Below are 16,833 nucleotides of genomic sequence, written 5' to 3'. Positions count from 1 at the left end.
GCCGTGTACTGCGAAGCTGAAAAAAAATTCCAAATGTGGAAAAATTGAAAAAAAACCGCACGTGCGTCACGTTCTTGTGGGCTCAGTTTTTACGACTTTCACTCTTCGCTCCAAATAACACGCCTACTTTATTCTTTGGTTCGGTGCGATCGCGGTGATACCAAATTTATATAGGTTTTATTGTGTTTTAATACATTTTCAAAAATTAAACGAATGTGTACAAAAAAGAAAAAAAAACTTTTGCCATTTCTGACGCTAATAACTTTTTCATACTTTGGCGCACGGAAATGTGTGAGGGGTCATTTTTTGCGAAATGAGGCGACGTTTTCATTGCTACCATTTTGAGTTCTGTGCGACATTTTGATCATTTTTTATTTCATTTTTTATGTTATGTAAAAAGGTGTAAAAGTCGCATTTCGGACATTTGGGCGCCATTTCCCGCCTCGGAGGTCACCGCCGTCCGTAACCGTTTTTATATTTTGATAGATCGGGCATTTTGGGACGCGGCGATACCTAATATGTCTGTGATTTTTACTGTTTGTTATGTTTTATATCCGTTCTAGGGAAAGGGGGGTGATTTGAACTTTTAATATTTTATTAATTTTTTTTATTTTTTTAACTTTTTTTTTTCTTTTTTTTTCACTATTTTTTAGACCATCTAGGGTACATTAACCCTAGATGGTCAGATCGCTCCTACCATATACTGCAATACTACAGTATTGCAATATATGGCATTTTTGCAGGTCATACATTACAATGAGCCACTGGCTCATTGTAACGAACCTGCATAAACCATGTAGCCTCGTGTCAAAAGAAGACCCGAGGCTACCATGGTAACCGATCGCCGCCCCCCGATGACGTTCTGGGCGTGGCGATCGAAAAAAAGATGGCGGCGCCCGCGACTTTGCCGGCGGCGTTTAGAGGGTTAATAGCTGCGATCGGTGCAAGCACCGACCGCGGTTATTAGCGGTGGGGGTTTTGTGCAAAATGCAAAAACCCCCACCTCTGTATGAAGAGCCCTCTTCATACATCCCTTATACCTCTGCGCCGTAGCTCTAAGGGGTTAATAAGGGGTTAATAAGGGGTTAATAAAAAAAACATGTAATTAATAAAACTATTCGAACAGGTTAAAGTAACTCTAAAGTAAGTTTATGGTGTATATATATATATTGGTGTACTTCCTTAGTGAAGATGTGATTGTAAATTGTTGTGACAACCACCAGGCAAGGCCCCCTTCACAGCCACTTGCCGTGGAGTTTGAGTAGGGGGTTAATAGTCACAATTTGTGGCCATTCCCCATGTATTGCTACTATTTCTGTGCTTATATGCCAAATTGCTATGCACACGTCCTGATTAATCTGTCATTTACTAAGGGTCCAAATTGCGCATTTTTGTCGTGTTTCCCGTATTTTTCAGATTTGCACCATTTTTCCCTGAATTGCCCCGGGATTTTGGGGAAAACACTCGGATTGTGGCGCATTGGCGCCGGCTGTCCCGCAACAGAAATCGGGAGGCGTGGCTGTTGGAAAACCCGACTGATTCGGAAAAAACGCGGTATTTAAAAAGAAATTTGTGTCACAAAAATAGCACTCACATACACCGGAACGAAGTAGGTGAATTCCAGCGGACCTCAGCGGACATCAGCGCAGCTGCGACACCTAGTGGACATCGGGATCACGACCTTAGTGAATCCCGTCAGAGAACGCGCCGCTGGATCGCGACTGGACTGGGTAAGTAAATCTGCCCCATTGTGTCTGCTTCTGTGGAGCTATAAGTGACACTGAATATACTGCTTTTCTTCCTGTTGATATGACTGAGCCCTGACATCTTCTATTTAGATGTGAACATAGATATACTCTAGCTGTACCTGAATGAGTGCAGTGGTCGGGGGGGGGGGTACTTAAAAATAAGTATTTTTTTTCTATTGAAAGCAATTACCTGGTAAAAACTAGTGTTACAGGCAGTCCCCAGCTTAAGGACACCTGACTTAGGCCTCTTGCACACTAGCGTTGCGTTTCACGTCAGGGTGCAATGCGTGAAAAACTGACGTTTTTGCTGCGTTTTTGTTTCATTTTTGTTCGCGTTTTTTTGCGTTTTCGGTGCGTTTTTCACCCGCGTTTTTTTAAGTCAATGGGACTTTTTCAAAGGGACCAAGGTTCGGGAATAAAATGTTTTATTTAATTGAAAAATAATGTCTTCTGATAAGTTGCAAACATCTGCGATCTATTCTTCACTGTTCCGCGCGCGTATATTATCTCCCGACAAGTTAGCAGATGTGAAGAACAGTGAAGAATAGAATAAAAACAGTGAACACAGTGAACACAGTGACCACAGGATCATTTAAGATAAAAACACAGTGCAGAACACAGTGCAGAATAGATTACAGATGTTCGGCACATCTGCTTACTTGTCGGGAGATACGCGCGGAGCGGTGCGAACAAAATAGCATGTGAAGAACAATATATATGTGTGTAAAGAACACATTGCAGATGTTTCCATACATCTGCAATGTCTTCTTCACACATATATATTGTTCTTCACATGCTATTTTGTTCGCACCGCTCCGCGCGTATCTCCCGACAAGTAAGCAGATGTGCCGAACATCTGTAATCTATTCTGCACTGTGTTCTGCACTGTGTTTTTATCTTAAATGATCCTGTGTTCACTGTGTTCACTGTGTTCACTGTTTTTATTCTATTCTTCACTGTTCTTCATTGTGTTTTTTTAATTAAATGATCGTTCGCGAGCAGGGGAAATACTGTTATACTGGTCACCTAGCAACCCTTACGTTTAAAACGCATTGCACTCGCATTGCACTTGCAATGTTTGCGAGTGCAATGCGTTTTTGATACGTCCCCATAGACTTGAATGGGGCGTGAAAAATGCGCGTGAATCGCAAAAATAGAGCATGCTGCGATTTTGACGCGCGTGCAAACGAACGCAAGCACGCGCGTGCAAAACAACGCAAATGAAGAAAGACCCATTGAATACAATGGGACAGAGTGCAATGCAAGTTCTGCGCGTCAAATGCACGCGCAGAACTCGCGCGTGAAAAACGCCAGTGTAGAAGGGGCCTTACAGACAGCCCCTAGTTACAGACGGACCTCTCTGCTCACTGTGGCATCAGGTGAACTTTTCTGATTGCTTTGCTTTAGTCCCAGACTGCAACGATCAGCTGTAAGGTGTCTGTAATGAACCTTTTTTGATAATCCTTGGTCCATGACAGACAGGGACAAATGACAAGGACAAAACAAAATTTGGTCTGGAGCTACAGTTATAAAATATACAGTTTTAACGTACATACAAAATTCAACTTAAAGGACACCTGTCATCAGGTCTGTGTCACTTGTCCTGTCACTACTACCTGTTGGAGCAGCTCACAAAGATCCCATCCCAGCCTTTATCTAGTTATTTCGTACATTAATCATTATAAAATCATCTTTTCTTTATTATGTAAATGAGGCTGGTCACATGGTCAGAGGCAGTGATGTCACCCCTGTCACCCTGATCATGTCTGTGTGTAATGTATAGTAAAGCATGGCCAGTGTGTGTGCTGTATCTGCTGACATGCTGCATCCTCCTAATACACAGAGACACAGACAACAGCTACACAAGTACCTGACATGTTCTGCTATAACATGGCTGCATCCTGGAGCTGTTGTATCTCTCCTATACACACACACATGCACACACAGGCTGTAGGGGGTGTGGCTGCCAGCAAGCACATGGAGCAGCCATCACATCATTATACAGCCTCACATCATTACACAGGCTGTCAGTCATGCACTGGGGGTGTGGCTGTGCCTCCCACTCATGAATAAGCTGGACAGCTTGAATATGCTAATGACTCATTGGACATTTGACAGGTCATTTGCATACAGATTTAGGACCTCATTGCTTAAGTTTACAGGCATGTAGAAGGACAATGAAGGGATAGAGGCAATGCTCTCTAATGGCAGTTTATGAAAATCTATTTAGATTAGGGGGGTTATTTTGCATGACGGGTTCTCTTTAAGAACAAACCTAAAGAACGGATCTCGTACGTAACCCGGGCAATGCCTGTATTAGATTAATACAATAAAAGGCATCTGCCAGAAGTTTTGACTATACAAACATTGTTAGGGAGCAGCCCTGGAGTTTGGTGTAATCATACCTTTGTGTGTATGGTAGTAGCAGAAGGACTAATTAATGCATTTATATTTGAGAATTGTAACTGGACTTGGTGGAATCTTCTCAAACCTCTGTGGCAATAGATCACCGCAATATACACAGTATATCTGCTATATCCATCTCTGCTATGAGATAGGCTACCTGCACACAATGATAATAGTTTGTTGTTTGTATCCCGTGTCACCGGCGAGTGAGCTACATTTATGCAATAAATGACTGCCCCGGATGCAAACACAAACAGGACCTGATCTATCTTTTGTATCTTGGGTAGTCAGCTAATGCACATGGTCAGGAAATCCACAGCCTTGTTCATAGAAGTGAATCGGGATGTGTCCGTGCGCTACTTGTACCGTTTACCATAGAGGTAGCACACAGCCACTTTCACTACAATGGGCAATCTGGTCATCCATTTACACAGCCGTATTGCCCATCCTGAACAGCTGTAGCAGGCTACTGCTTGCATTCTACAGCAGTCACTCAGAGCACTGGGGAAGTCTGTACAAACAGCGTATCATACAAACAGAGTATCATCGCACTGCCACGGACTGGGTGAAGAGCTCATATACCAGCCAAAGGTCCAGGAGCCCTAGCGCCTCAAATAAAGTGTCACTGGATCACCTTTATCTTATCTGCTTTTATTCTCTTATATCTTCTATTATTTCTGTGTGATAGTATTCTTAACATGTTGTTTACAGGGGGAAGGTTTAGATGAGCTGTGACCTCTTTTATTGTCAGTAGTGGAGGTAATGATGTTTTCTACTAAGGTGTTATCTACTACTGTAATCCTGTTTGTATTGTTTGCGATGTAAATGAGGTGACTGCTGCATTGAAAACCCCTGGAAAATCTGCAACAGTTTATAGCGGACACAGTGAAAAGTGCAGAATATACTATTTTTATTCAATATAAATAGTGTTATGAAAAAATAAGAAAAGATAATATAAGGTGAAGCCGAAACTCTTGGCAAAATGTGCGGCAGTTCAGTCCATATCTGCTTTCTATCTAGTTACAGACTTGCCTCGATGTCAGAATATTTAGTCTATGCCATCTACACTGGTGCACTGGGATCTTTGGTTTTCCTTGGTTTGTGGGTGCACTCTCGCTCAGTACTACTGTTTAGGGAGGCAATGTGGAGCACAGGACACAGCATACATAGGGAGAGGTGAGGGTCTCTTCTGCCCATACAAGTCTGGCAGCAAGCCCTCCTGCCCTGCTTGGGAGTCCCATTATATAATATACATCCTGATATTGTATGATATAGTATAGGTATGCATGGTACCAGTTCAAGGGGTTGTCTGACAGTAGGGAAAAAATTGCAGAACTTGTACTCGTCTCATCCAGCGCTCCCGGTGTCCCTCCATGCCGTACTCCTGTTTGTTTACAGGGGCACAGAAGCTCCGCTCAGACAGCTTCCAGGTGGCCAGGCATGCCCACCCGTCACCATATCCAAGCGCTGTATCAGGCCTGGGACAGGGGTCAGGTGGAGCTTCTGAGTGCCGCTCTAAACAAACAGGGGTACAGCACAGAGGCACAGACTAGGTGAGTACAAGTTTAGTTTTTAATGGAGACCCCACCTCACATGCACCTTACTATTTTTTCTCTACTCTTGGACAACCCCTTTAACTACACTAGACCCTCTAACTACAACAAAGGGGATCACAATTACATTAGAGGTCTAATTTTGCAAAATAAGGGAACACCTTCCTGTTCATATCCAGGAACTCTGCTTAGTGGTAGCAAACGTTCCTTTAATTTGTTTCCATTCAATAGCATGGGAGTGTTATAAATTGCCATGTATAGGGCGTGGCTATCTCCAACACTCCCAGTGTTATTATAACGGGACTGTATATAGTTATAGGGGGTTATATAGTTATTATAGGGGGACTGTATATAGTTATAGGGGTCTGTATATAGTTATTATAGGGGGACTGTATACAGTTATAGGGGGGCTGTATACATTTATTATGGGGCACTGTATATAGTTATTATAGAGGGGTGTATATAGACATTGTAGGGGGACTGTATATAGTTATAGGGGGCTGTATATAGTTATAGGGGGCTGTATATAGTTATAGGGAGACTGTATAAAGTTATAATAGGGGTACTGTATATAGTTATTATAGGGGTACTTTATATAGTTAACATAGGCCAACTGTATATAGTTATAGGGGGTGTGTATAGTTATTATAGGAGACTGTATATTGTTATTATAGGGGGCTGTATATAGTTATTATAGGTTGCTGTATACAGTGATTGCTGGAAACTGTATATAGTGATTGCTGGGGGGGCTGTATATAGTGATTGCTTTGGGAGCTGTATATAGCAGTTGCTGGGGGGCTGTATATAGCAGTTGCTGGGGCTCTGTATATAGTGATTGCTGGGGAGCTGTATATAGTGGTTGTTGGGGTAGCTGTATATAGTGGTTGCTGAAGGAGCTGTATATAGTTGTTGCTGGGAACTGTATAAAGTGATGTCTGGGGGCTGTATATAGTGAATACTGGGCGCTGTATATAGTGATTACTGGGTACTCTGTATATAGTTATTCCTGGGGAGCAGTATATAGCTATTGCTGTTCCCTGTCTGGACTACATGCAATGGGGGCCCCCCACCATATTTAGCGCCCAGGGGACCCCACCAACCATATTCCAGTCCTTCTAGGGACTCTCCCCCCTGTTTTCATTGGTTTTGTTCTAGGACATTGCTATGTCTTTATATCTAGGATGTAATTGATTGATTGATGACTTTGGCACCTTTGATGCACCGCATATTCTGTTATGGGGGGGTGGGGAGATTTCAATAAAAAATAGTTGTAAAAATATTGCAACCAGTCATCGTGTAAAATTGAGCTTCCTGATGACAGATTTCCTTTAAATAATTTTGGGGCAAGGGTTTTGGTTCATATTAAAAGTAACATTAGTCCCTGTTTTCATGGGTGGTAGTCTCACGAGTGGCATAAGGTTACCTCCAAATATTTAGTGTAGCGCAGTAAATGCCCATACAATTACACCGACCAATCACATTGCTGCTTCTATTCTCTGACCTCGCTTAGAGCTAGAAGAGCTGTAATGCGATTGGTCCAACTACGCTGTACTACACTGTGATGTGCGGATACGTGTCCCTGCACCTGTCAGTGACCAGAACTGGCAACAAGCCTTCACTCCTGTATTGTCCTCACAGGAGACAATGGGGCAGCGGAGCGCGGAGTTGTGTGGCTGACAGTTGCTAAGCAAACACCATAACGCTCCCTGTTGTCAATCCACACAGCAGGTTTTTACTAACAGCGCCATCCTCCTGGCAGGTAACCTACACGGAGCGGGTGCTGCCCGGGTCACGTGACTGGCTGAGGGCTGAAAGTACTGGGGAAAAAGCCTCCCCGGCTCATTACACAGAAGTCATCACACTGGGCGCCTGTGTGCAGCCAAGCCCCAGCCGCCCGCCACTCCGGTCAGTGCACCGCCACTCACTATGGATGTGAGATTCATGCGTTTTCTATACTACGTATATAGTATCCATGCTCTTTATTTGCTGTGTTTATAGTATCCATGCGTTTTATATACTATGTATATAATATTCATGCGTTTTCTATACTCTGTATCCTATACTTTCTATCCTATTTCTAGACTAGTATCCATGCTTTTTATTTGCTGTGTATATAGTATCCATGCGTTTTATATACTATGCATGTGTTTTATATACTGTGTATATAGTTTTTGAGTTATTCATGTGTTTTATATATCATGTATGTAATAGTCATGCGTTTTATATATATTCTATCCTAGATCTTTTACATAGAGTATCATGGCTTTCTGTCCAGCCTGTAGTACAGGGGTTTCCCTGATGGCAGCAGTGTGTGATTAATAAGTATATGGAGTTTGGGCCACCCACCAGGGTACAGAACCGCAGCTCCTTTGATTTTATAAGAAAACAAGGACACTACTAACCCGGCACTATGGTAAATGTGGCTTGTGTTTCATGCTAAGGGATTTTTCATTTTTAAAGCTTTGCACATCTCTACACATTCTGGGTTTGGACCCCCAGGTAGCTATACTAGGATTACGATGCCTGTCACCTTGTGTCATGTTACTCTGGTGCCACATATGTGCAGGCATACATCTGAATAGAAGACATGTTATATTGCCTTAGGATTTATTTGTCTAAAGAGAAATGATGTTGTCAGGTGCATAGATCACTCTGCACTTACAGGTTTGGTGCAGTTGAAAAGCAGGGCTGGATTATAAAGGCCATTATGTTATGTATTGGCATTTATTTGCACAAACTGTAGGAATGCTTGATGTATAGTGTACAATTGTAATACCCATGTCCTAAGCTGTCAGCCCAATTGCTGGCATAATTCTGTGACTTGCATTTGGTAAACCTGGGGTACACCAGTAAAATTGCAGGGTTTACATTTGCTAAAATTAGCCTTTAAGAATTGTGAAACAATTTACTTCCACTATGTACGTTTTTACCATTGGGGGGTTATTCTGATCACTTGAGGTTTCTTTCAATGAAGATCCTCTATTAACCTGTGCAAAGCTTAGACTATGGCCATTTTTGGTCAGATCCGGGCTTATTTGATAAATGTTGTAACACTTTAGATTGTCACGTGCTATTATGTATGTGTGAACTGCTGGTCTATTTAAAGAGTCATAGAAATAATTCTGCCCCCTTTCAAGCAATGCTTCAACACGTACTGTGACTCCCAGGTAGTATGGTGATCACCCTGCACAGGACGCTGGATACAGAGCAGTGTTTGCCCACTCCAGTTGGTTAATTGCTAATAAATGTAGGACTGCGTCACTAGATTCACACGTATTACATGGGGACTTTGTACTGTAGATGCTACAATGTGTGTGAGATGCAGGTTTTTGGACCTACTGTGGTATTTTCAATACTATATTGTAGCTTGTCCCCCCCAGTTCGGTGTGGGGGTTCAATCAGAACTAGGGTTAATTTAGTGTTTGTGTTAGAACATAAACCTAAAAGGACTGATTTTTTTTTTTTACCTATAACTTCAGAAATCTACTTGCTTTTTGCATTTTGACATTTTCAACTGTACAATGTCCAATGTTTTTGTTCATTTGCTGTTAAAAACTAAAAACAAATCCTACAATTTTTAACAATAACTGTTCGTTCCAGGTAGTTTAGAAATAAAGCTTTACACATTGGACATGACATTAATACTTTGAGACTTGTTATACTGGTTGTTCCAGACCCCCCCTTCCCATTTTCTTTGCCTATTGTGTACAATGTAAAATAAGAACACTGTTTGTGCAGTGTGGTACAACCCTTCAGTGACAACCATGTTTAAAAGAAATGTCAGGGATATCACTTGAGTCTGGACAAATACTGAGCTACCAGCTAGAAGTAGTTCATAGTCCTAGCCTAGTCACCCTCTACAGACGTCACTCTCATCAGATGCTTTTACATGTCCCTGCCTATTGCTAAATATAATATAACTGGAAAGATCATGATGTCTAGTACCTTGCTATCTTAGAGCAAACATAACATAGAGAGGGATCAGAGTTCCTGAGAATCTTTAGTGCTCCCATCAGATTAGGTGTGTGTATGATGGTGGCTGATATGTCAGGGATAGAACTGATATTGAGCATGAAAACGTTCCCTGATTCTTATTAGTGATAACAGAATATAAAATGTACATGGTATGTTCAATGAAATGTGCAAATCCAGAGTGGAACACTTTTCCATGGAAAACTTTTCAGCCGCACTGGTTTGGCTAGTATTCCGAATCCTGTCACTAGGCTTCTTAAAAAAGTCATGCTTTATGTTAAAGGGGTTGTCCAGGAGCTAAAAAAAAAATGTGGCCGGGAGGGGGCTGCTTAAAAAATAAACATTTACCGGTACTTCCCTCCACACTCCCTCCCAGTGTCCTGCAGTGGGCACAGAAGCTGCGCTGAGAACAGTTTGCGGCCGGCTGAGGTGGCTCACCCGACACTATGTCCAGCACTGTGTCATCATAATAATGAATAATAATTCCTTTATATATAGCACACACAGATTATGCAGCACTTGCCAATCTTGTTGCTATGGGGCCAACAATCTAATCAACCTACCAGTATGTTTTGGAGTGTGAGAGGAAACCGGAGGTCCCGGAGGAAACCCACACAAACGCTAGGAGAACATACAAACTCTTTGCAGATGTTGACTCTGGGACGTGAACAAAGGTCCCCAGCGCTGCAAGGCTGTAATGCTAACCACGAAGCCACCGTGATTCCCCGAATGCGCTGAGTTATGGGGATGGGTGGGTGTAAACAAACAGGGGCATGGCCCGGAGAGACGAGGGAGCGCAGAGGTAAGTAAACGTTAGTTGTTTTTTTATCTCTCTGACAACCCCTTTAACATAGTGCAAAACTTATTCAAGAAGCCCAGTGACCTAATTTGGAATACTAGCCAAACCATTGTGTATCTATTCCATAAGGAACAGATTGCCAACTGTGGTCACTATTTCAATATTCTGGGAAGAACCGATTCTCCTTACAGAGAGTTTGTCATTAAATGCCAAAATCAAGCATGATAAACCATTGACTTTTACTCATAGATATAGGCACAATAACTGGTAATCTGCTTACATTTGATATTTATCTTCTCCTTCCTTTAAAAATCTAATCATTATGCTAATGAGCCTAAAGACCTCTGTAGCAGTTACCAGAGCCCTTAGTGCTGTATTTTCACAAACTATTACAAATAGCATAACATACCGGTATCTTGCTCTCTCCATCTTCCCTCTGTCTGTATTCTAGCAGCAGAAGGAAGTGCAGAGGTAGACCGGATCTGCTCATTGTTGTTACCTGTAAAGTTGCAGCACTGAGGGGCTCTGGAAACAACCCCCAGTGCCCTTCATGCCCACTAGAATAGTTAACAAAGTAGATTTTAGACGTAAGGAGGCCACTAATAACAATAGATGCAGGCACTGTGACTGTGGTAATCTAAGTGTCCCTGGTTTATCATTCTTGATTTTGATTATAGATCATCTTTAACCACTTACCGACATGTGACGTAATACTAAATCATATGCCGGGTGCATGGAGAGGGCTCACGGACTGAGCCCGCCATCTTTCTGAGGATCGTCCCCCCCCCCCCCCACTCCCCCATGACGTCATCAAGGAGCGGCGATCCGTCGCCATGGTAGCCTCAGGTCTTCCAGAGACCCGAAGGTTACTTCGGGTTAACCTATTCATTACAATGTGCTATCAGCATATTGTAATGAATGGGGAGTAAAATCAACATATATACTGTAGTATGGCAGTATATGATAGGATCGTACAGACAACCTAGGGTTAAAGTACCCTAGGGAGTCTGAAAAATAGTAAAAAATTTTAAAAGTTTAAAAAAAAAATTCTAATAAAAAACATAAAAACTCAAATCACCCCCTTTCCCTAGAACTGATATAAATAAACAGTAAAAATCATAAACACATTAGGTATCGCTGAGTCTGAAAATGCCCGATCTATCAAAATATAATAACGTTTTTGTTCACTGAAAATCGTGCCCAAAGTCGAAAATGCCATTTAAAAAAAAAAATAAATAAAAATTCTATAGAAAGGGATCAAAAGGTTGTACAGTCCTAAAAATGATAACATTGTAAACGTCAAAATCCGCAAAAAAGGACACCTCTCAAAGCTCTGTACAACAAAGTATAAAAAAGTTATTAGCGGCAGAAGACGGCAAAAAAATTTTAAACGGAAGGTTTTAATTTTTTTTAAATGTATGAAAACAATATAAAACCTACACAAATTTGGTATCCCCGTAATCGTAACGACCCAAAGAATAAAGTAGACATGTAATTTGGGGCGCACAGTGAAATCCGTAAAATCCAAGCCCACAAAAATAAGGCACAAATGCATTTTTTTTTTTTTACCAATTTCACTGCATTTAGAATTTTCCTGCTTCCCAGTACACGGCATGGAATATTAAATACCACCATTTTGAAGTGTAATTTGTTACGCAGAAAATAAGCCCTCACACAGCTCTGTACATGGAAAAATAAAAAAGCTATAGATTTTTGAAGGTGGGGAGTGAAAAATGAAAATGCAAAAACGAAAAAGTGCAGCGACAGGAAGGGGTTAAAGGAAATCTCCCATGGTACCTTATCCCACCTTGATAAATGGATTTGAATATTTATTTCTCTGCATCCCCAGCAGAGCATGCCCGGCCTTTAAATGAAATCTACCACTTGGGTGGTAGTCATTTAAACTAAATATACTTTCCTGTCAGTGTCTTCATGTAGATCCCAGCACATTTTATATTGGTCTTGAAACTCTGGGATTCCTGGAAAAACACTTTATTTTTTTTTTAATAAAGATGTTACTTGGCCTCCCCGGGTCTCAAAATGTCCGATCTATCAAAAAATGTAATAATGGTTATTCCTAGCGTTGAGCAATATAATGGAACCTAAATGTCCAAAACCCACTTTTTGCCATTTTGCAACATATACATTTTTTTTATAAAAAGTTATTTAAAAGGTTGTACAGTGCCCAAAATGATAGCAAAGATAACATCAGCTCATCCTGCAAAAAGACATACAGCTCTGTACACCCAAATATGAAAAAATTATTAGCACAAAATTTATTTTATTGTTTTTTGTACAGAAGGTTTTAATTTTTTAAATGTATTAAAACATATTAAAAACTATTTACATTTAGTACCCCTGTGATCGTACAACAAGAATAAATGTTACATGTCATCTGGGGCACACAGTGAAAGCTGTAAAAACCAAGCCTACATGAAAACTCAGCAATTGCGTTTTTTCACAAACTTCACTGGATTTGGAATTGTTTCCCAGTGCAAGGCATGTAGTATTAAATATACAGTGCCTACAAGTAGTATTCAACCCCCTGCAGATTTAGCAGGTTTGATAAGAAGCAAATAAGTTAGAGCCTTCAAACTTCAAACAAAAGCAGGATTTATTAACAGATGCATAAATCTTACAAACCAAAAAGTTAAATTTTAATACATTTTAAACATAAAAGTGTGGGTCAATTATTATTCAACCCCTCAAACCACCAGAATTCTGTTTGGTTCCCCTAAAGTATTAAGAAGTTGTTCAGACACAAAGAACAATGAGCTTCACATGTTTGGATTAATTATCTATTTTTCCAGCCTTTTCTGACTATTTAAGACCCTCCACAAACTTGTGAAGAGCACTCATACATGGTCAACATGGGAAAGACAAAGGAGCATTCCAAGGCCATTAGAGACAAGATAGTGGAGGGTCACAAGGCTGGCAAGGGGTACAAAACCCTTTCCAAGGAGTTGGGCCTACCTGTCTCCAGTGTTGGGAGCATCATCCGGAAGTGGAAGGCTTATGGAACTACTGTTAGCCTTCCACGGCCTGGACAGCCTTTGAAAGTTTCCTCCCGTGCCGAGGCCAGGCTTGTCCGAAGAGTCAAGGCTAACCCAAGGACAACAAGGAAGGAGCTCCGGGAAGATCTCATGGCAGTGGGGACATTGGTTTCAGTCAATACCATAAGTGACGTACTCCACCGCAATGGTCTCCGTTCCAGATGAGCACGTAAGGTACCTTTACTTTCAAAGCGTCACGTCAAGGCTCGTTTACAGTTTCCTCATGATCACTTGGAGGACTCTGAGACAGACAGGTTCAAGGTTCTCTGGTCTGATGAGACCAAGATCGAGATCTTTAGTGCCAACCACACACGTGACGTTTGGAGACTGAATGGCACTGCATACGACCCCAAGAATACCATCCCTACAGTCAAGCATAGTGGTGGAAGCATCATGCTGTGGGGCTGCTTCTCAGCCAAGGGGACTGGCCATCTGTTCCGCATCCTTAGGAAGATGGATAGCACGGGCTACTAGTAGATTTTGGCCAAGAACCTCCGCTCTTCCATCAAGGATCTTAAGATGCGTCGTCATTTCATCTTCCAACAAGACAACTACCTAAAGCACACAGCCAAGAAAACCAAGACCTGGTTCAAGAAGGAAAAAATCAAGGTGTTGCAGTGGCCTAGTCAGTCTCCTGACCTTAACCCAATTGAAAACTTGTGGAAGGAGCTCAAGATTAAAGTCCACATGAGACACCCAAAGAACCTAGATAACTTGGAGAAGTTCTGCATGGAGGAGTGGGCCAAGATAACTCCAGAGACCTGTGCCGGCCTGATCAGGTCTTATAAAAGACGATTATTAGCTGTAATTGCAAACAAGGGTTATTCCACAAAATATTAAACCTAGGGGTTGAATAATAATTGACCCACACTTTTATGTTTAAAATTTATTAAAATTTAACTGAGCAACATAACTTTTTGGTTTGTAAGATTTATGCATCTGTTAATAAATCCTGCTCTTGTTTGAAATTTGAAGGCTCTAACTTATTTGCTTCTTATCAAACCTGCTAAATCTGCAGGGGGTTGAATACTACTTGTAGGCACTGTAGTTATGCAATTGAATTAGTTATACAGCGTACCACCTTCCAGTTTTTGTTTCTTTTCAAGATCCAGTGTGATGGCATTATACAGAAAATTCACTTTGAAGTGAGCTATAAATTGGTTGTATAAAGTCCTTCATTGGACTTCTGGAGATGTGGTTAGTGATGTCTCGGGATGCACTGAAGGGGCTTTCTGAGGAAGAAAGAGCTTGACTTCATTGTTAAAATCTCCACCTCCTTGACTTCATAACACCAATTTGCATCTCACTTCAAAGTTGTTTGTTTTCTGGATGATGCCGCCGCTTTGGGTCATGAATGAAATACAATCTGGAAGGTGTTGAGCTGCTTATTGGTTTATTAGGTCACTTTCTGCTGACAGGTTCCCTTTAAGGGGTTAAAGGCTGTGTATGCTCCGCTTTAGTTGCTGGCAAATAGACATTCAAATCCTTTTCATAAGATACATTTTGCCATTAAAGGCAGCACTGTTAACATAAAGCATTACTTTTCCTTATAGCTTCATCAATAAGGAAACCCCCATTTTGTACGGCAGAGGCTGGGGATGAATGCATTAGTTACATCTGTCCTCCATTGGCCTCCACTGTTCCATACAGTTCTCCTTCCAGCAGGAAACGGGATAAAAAATGTAGCCAAATGTGTTTTTTGTTTTTTTTTCCAACCAGTGTTTCCTGCTGGATGTAAGACAAAGGCAAAAGGAATGCCTCTGTCTACCAGTATATGCACATGTCTAACGTGTACGCTAGGAGCTTTCCTGATGCACACGTTAAGGCCGGTTCCACACTTGCGAGTGTGATGTGATGAACTCGCATCACACTCGCAACGCATGCTGCTTGGAACGCACGGCCCGAACGCTGCAAACCGGAACTGAACTGACATCTGAGTTCAGTCCCAGTGTGCAGCATTCGGGCCATGCGTTGCTAGTGTGATGCGAGTTCATCACATAACACTTGCAAATGTGGAACCAACCTTAATGTGTGGCAAAAACGTGATGTGAAGGTAGCCATACCCATATCATCTTAATGTGTATTACAAACACAACTCCTCACCTCTGTGATCATACTGATCCAAAGAATAGAGAACGTCTTATTTAGATTGTGCTGTGAGTCATAAAAAAATGGACCAACTATGTTTTGTGGCTTTTTTTCAGCTTTTTTTTTACCTCCTCCTTTGGCAACATTTTATATCCCATGCAATGTACACTTGGAAGTACTTTGTCCTGCAGAAATCAAGCCCTCCTGCATGGGTTGTGGCGTATAGACTCCATTGGATAAAATTTGAAAACCTACAAGAACTCCTGTTCCTTAAGACGTCAGCCTTTAAGAGCAGCACAACTGGATAGCATGTTGTGGTGAGGGCTCGCAGTCGGATCTTTCTTTGTACAGGGAAGGTGAAGGCTTTAAGATGCATTAACACGAGGTGCTAGCACACTAAGGAGGACATCGGATTAATCGTACATGCATTTCTTCCCGGTGTCTTGCATTGTTTAAAGGGAACTTGTCACCTGGGACCTCATTTTCACTAAAGACAGGTTGCAGAAGCCCAAAACTGCCTCTCTGCCTTCTTATAAGCATTTGCATTACAATATAATTGTGTGTTATAACTTCCCTTGTACCCTGACAAAATCCTGGTGTAGTGACAGGGGGTTGGGCTTTGGTTTGGATAAATTTAAAAAAAAACTTGTGACATGTCTGTGCTGCTCTCTCCTGAGATCATGGCCTCCATCATTGTGCTCCTGTACAGCTCCTCCCTCCTGCTCCTTCACAGAACTCACATCCTGGCCAGGTGACATCAGTGGGGGAGGGAGCAGCTGTACAGGAGCATGAAGGTGGGGGCTAAGATCTGAGGAGTGAGTAACACAGACAAGTCGCATGATTTTTTTTTTTTAAATACATCCAAACCAAAGCCCTACCCCAGGATTTTGTTGGGGTGCAAGGTAAGTTATAACACACAATTATATTGTAATGCACATGCTTATTAAAGACAGAGGCATTTTTGCACTGCAGGTGTGTCTTTAGTGAAAATGAGGTCCTTGGTGACAGGTGCCCTTTAAATGCCTTTCTAAGAAATCCAGCAGAATGTACCAGTACCATAAGTAAAACGTAACTTTTAATAATTACTGATAAAATAATTTCACAGTGAACCACAATAGTATGCACATCAACGATCTAGTCAGCAAAAACACATCAGAAAGGGAGCTCGTTCAGACCTCCAATAAGTCTCGGCTGACACGGTCCCCAGTAATACC

At 41.6% G+C, this 16,833-nt stretch overlaps 2 protein-coding genes across 10 annotated transcripts in view; one reads left to right on the top strand and one right to left on the bottom strand.

The window, feature by feature from the left end:
- The window catches only part of MCF2L2 (MCF.2 cell line derived transforming sequence-like 2), a 178,193-nt gene that overhangs the window by 58,552 nt on the left and 102,808 nt on the right, over positions 1 to 16,833 (bottom strand). The gene's annotated exons all lie outside the window — the stretch shown is intronic.
- B3GNT5 (UDP-GlcNAc:betaGal beta-1,3-N-acetylglucosaminyltransferase 5) overlaps positions 1 to 16,833 on the top strand; it is a 31,260-nt gene that overhangs the window by 982 nt on the left and 13,445 nt on the right. The window contains exon 1 of one of the 9 annotated variants that reach the window (XM_072142717.1): positions 7,347 to 7,466. The exons of 3 other annotated variants lie outside the window; for them this stretch is intronic. The gene's annotated coding sequence lies outside the window, so the exon portion shown is untranslated. 5 more of the 9 variants (XM_072142709.1, XM_072142710.1, XM_072142711.1 and 2 more) reach the window with 5 other exon arrangements.

This window comes from Engystomops pustulosus, chromosome 3, assembly GCF_040894005.1.
Source record: "Engystomops pustulosus chromosome 3, aEngPut4.maternal, whole genome shotgun sequence".
Taxonomy (NCBI): Eukaryota; Metazoa; Chordata; class Amphibia; order Anura; family Leptodactylidae; genus Engystomops; species Engystomops pustulosus.
This window is presented reverse-complemented; position numbering and strand designations above follow the sequence as displayed.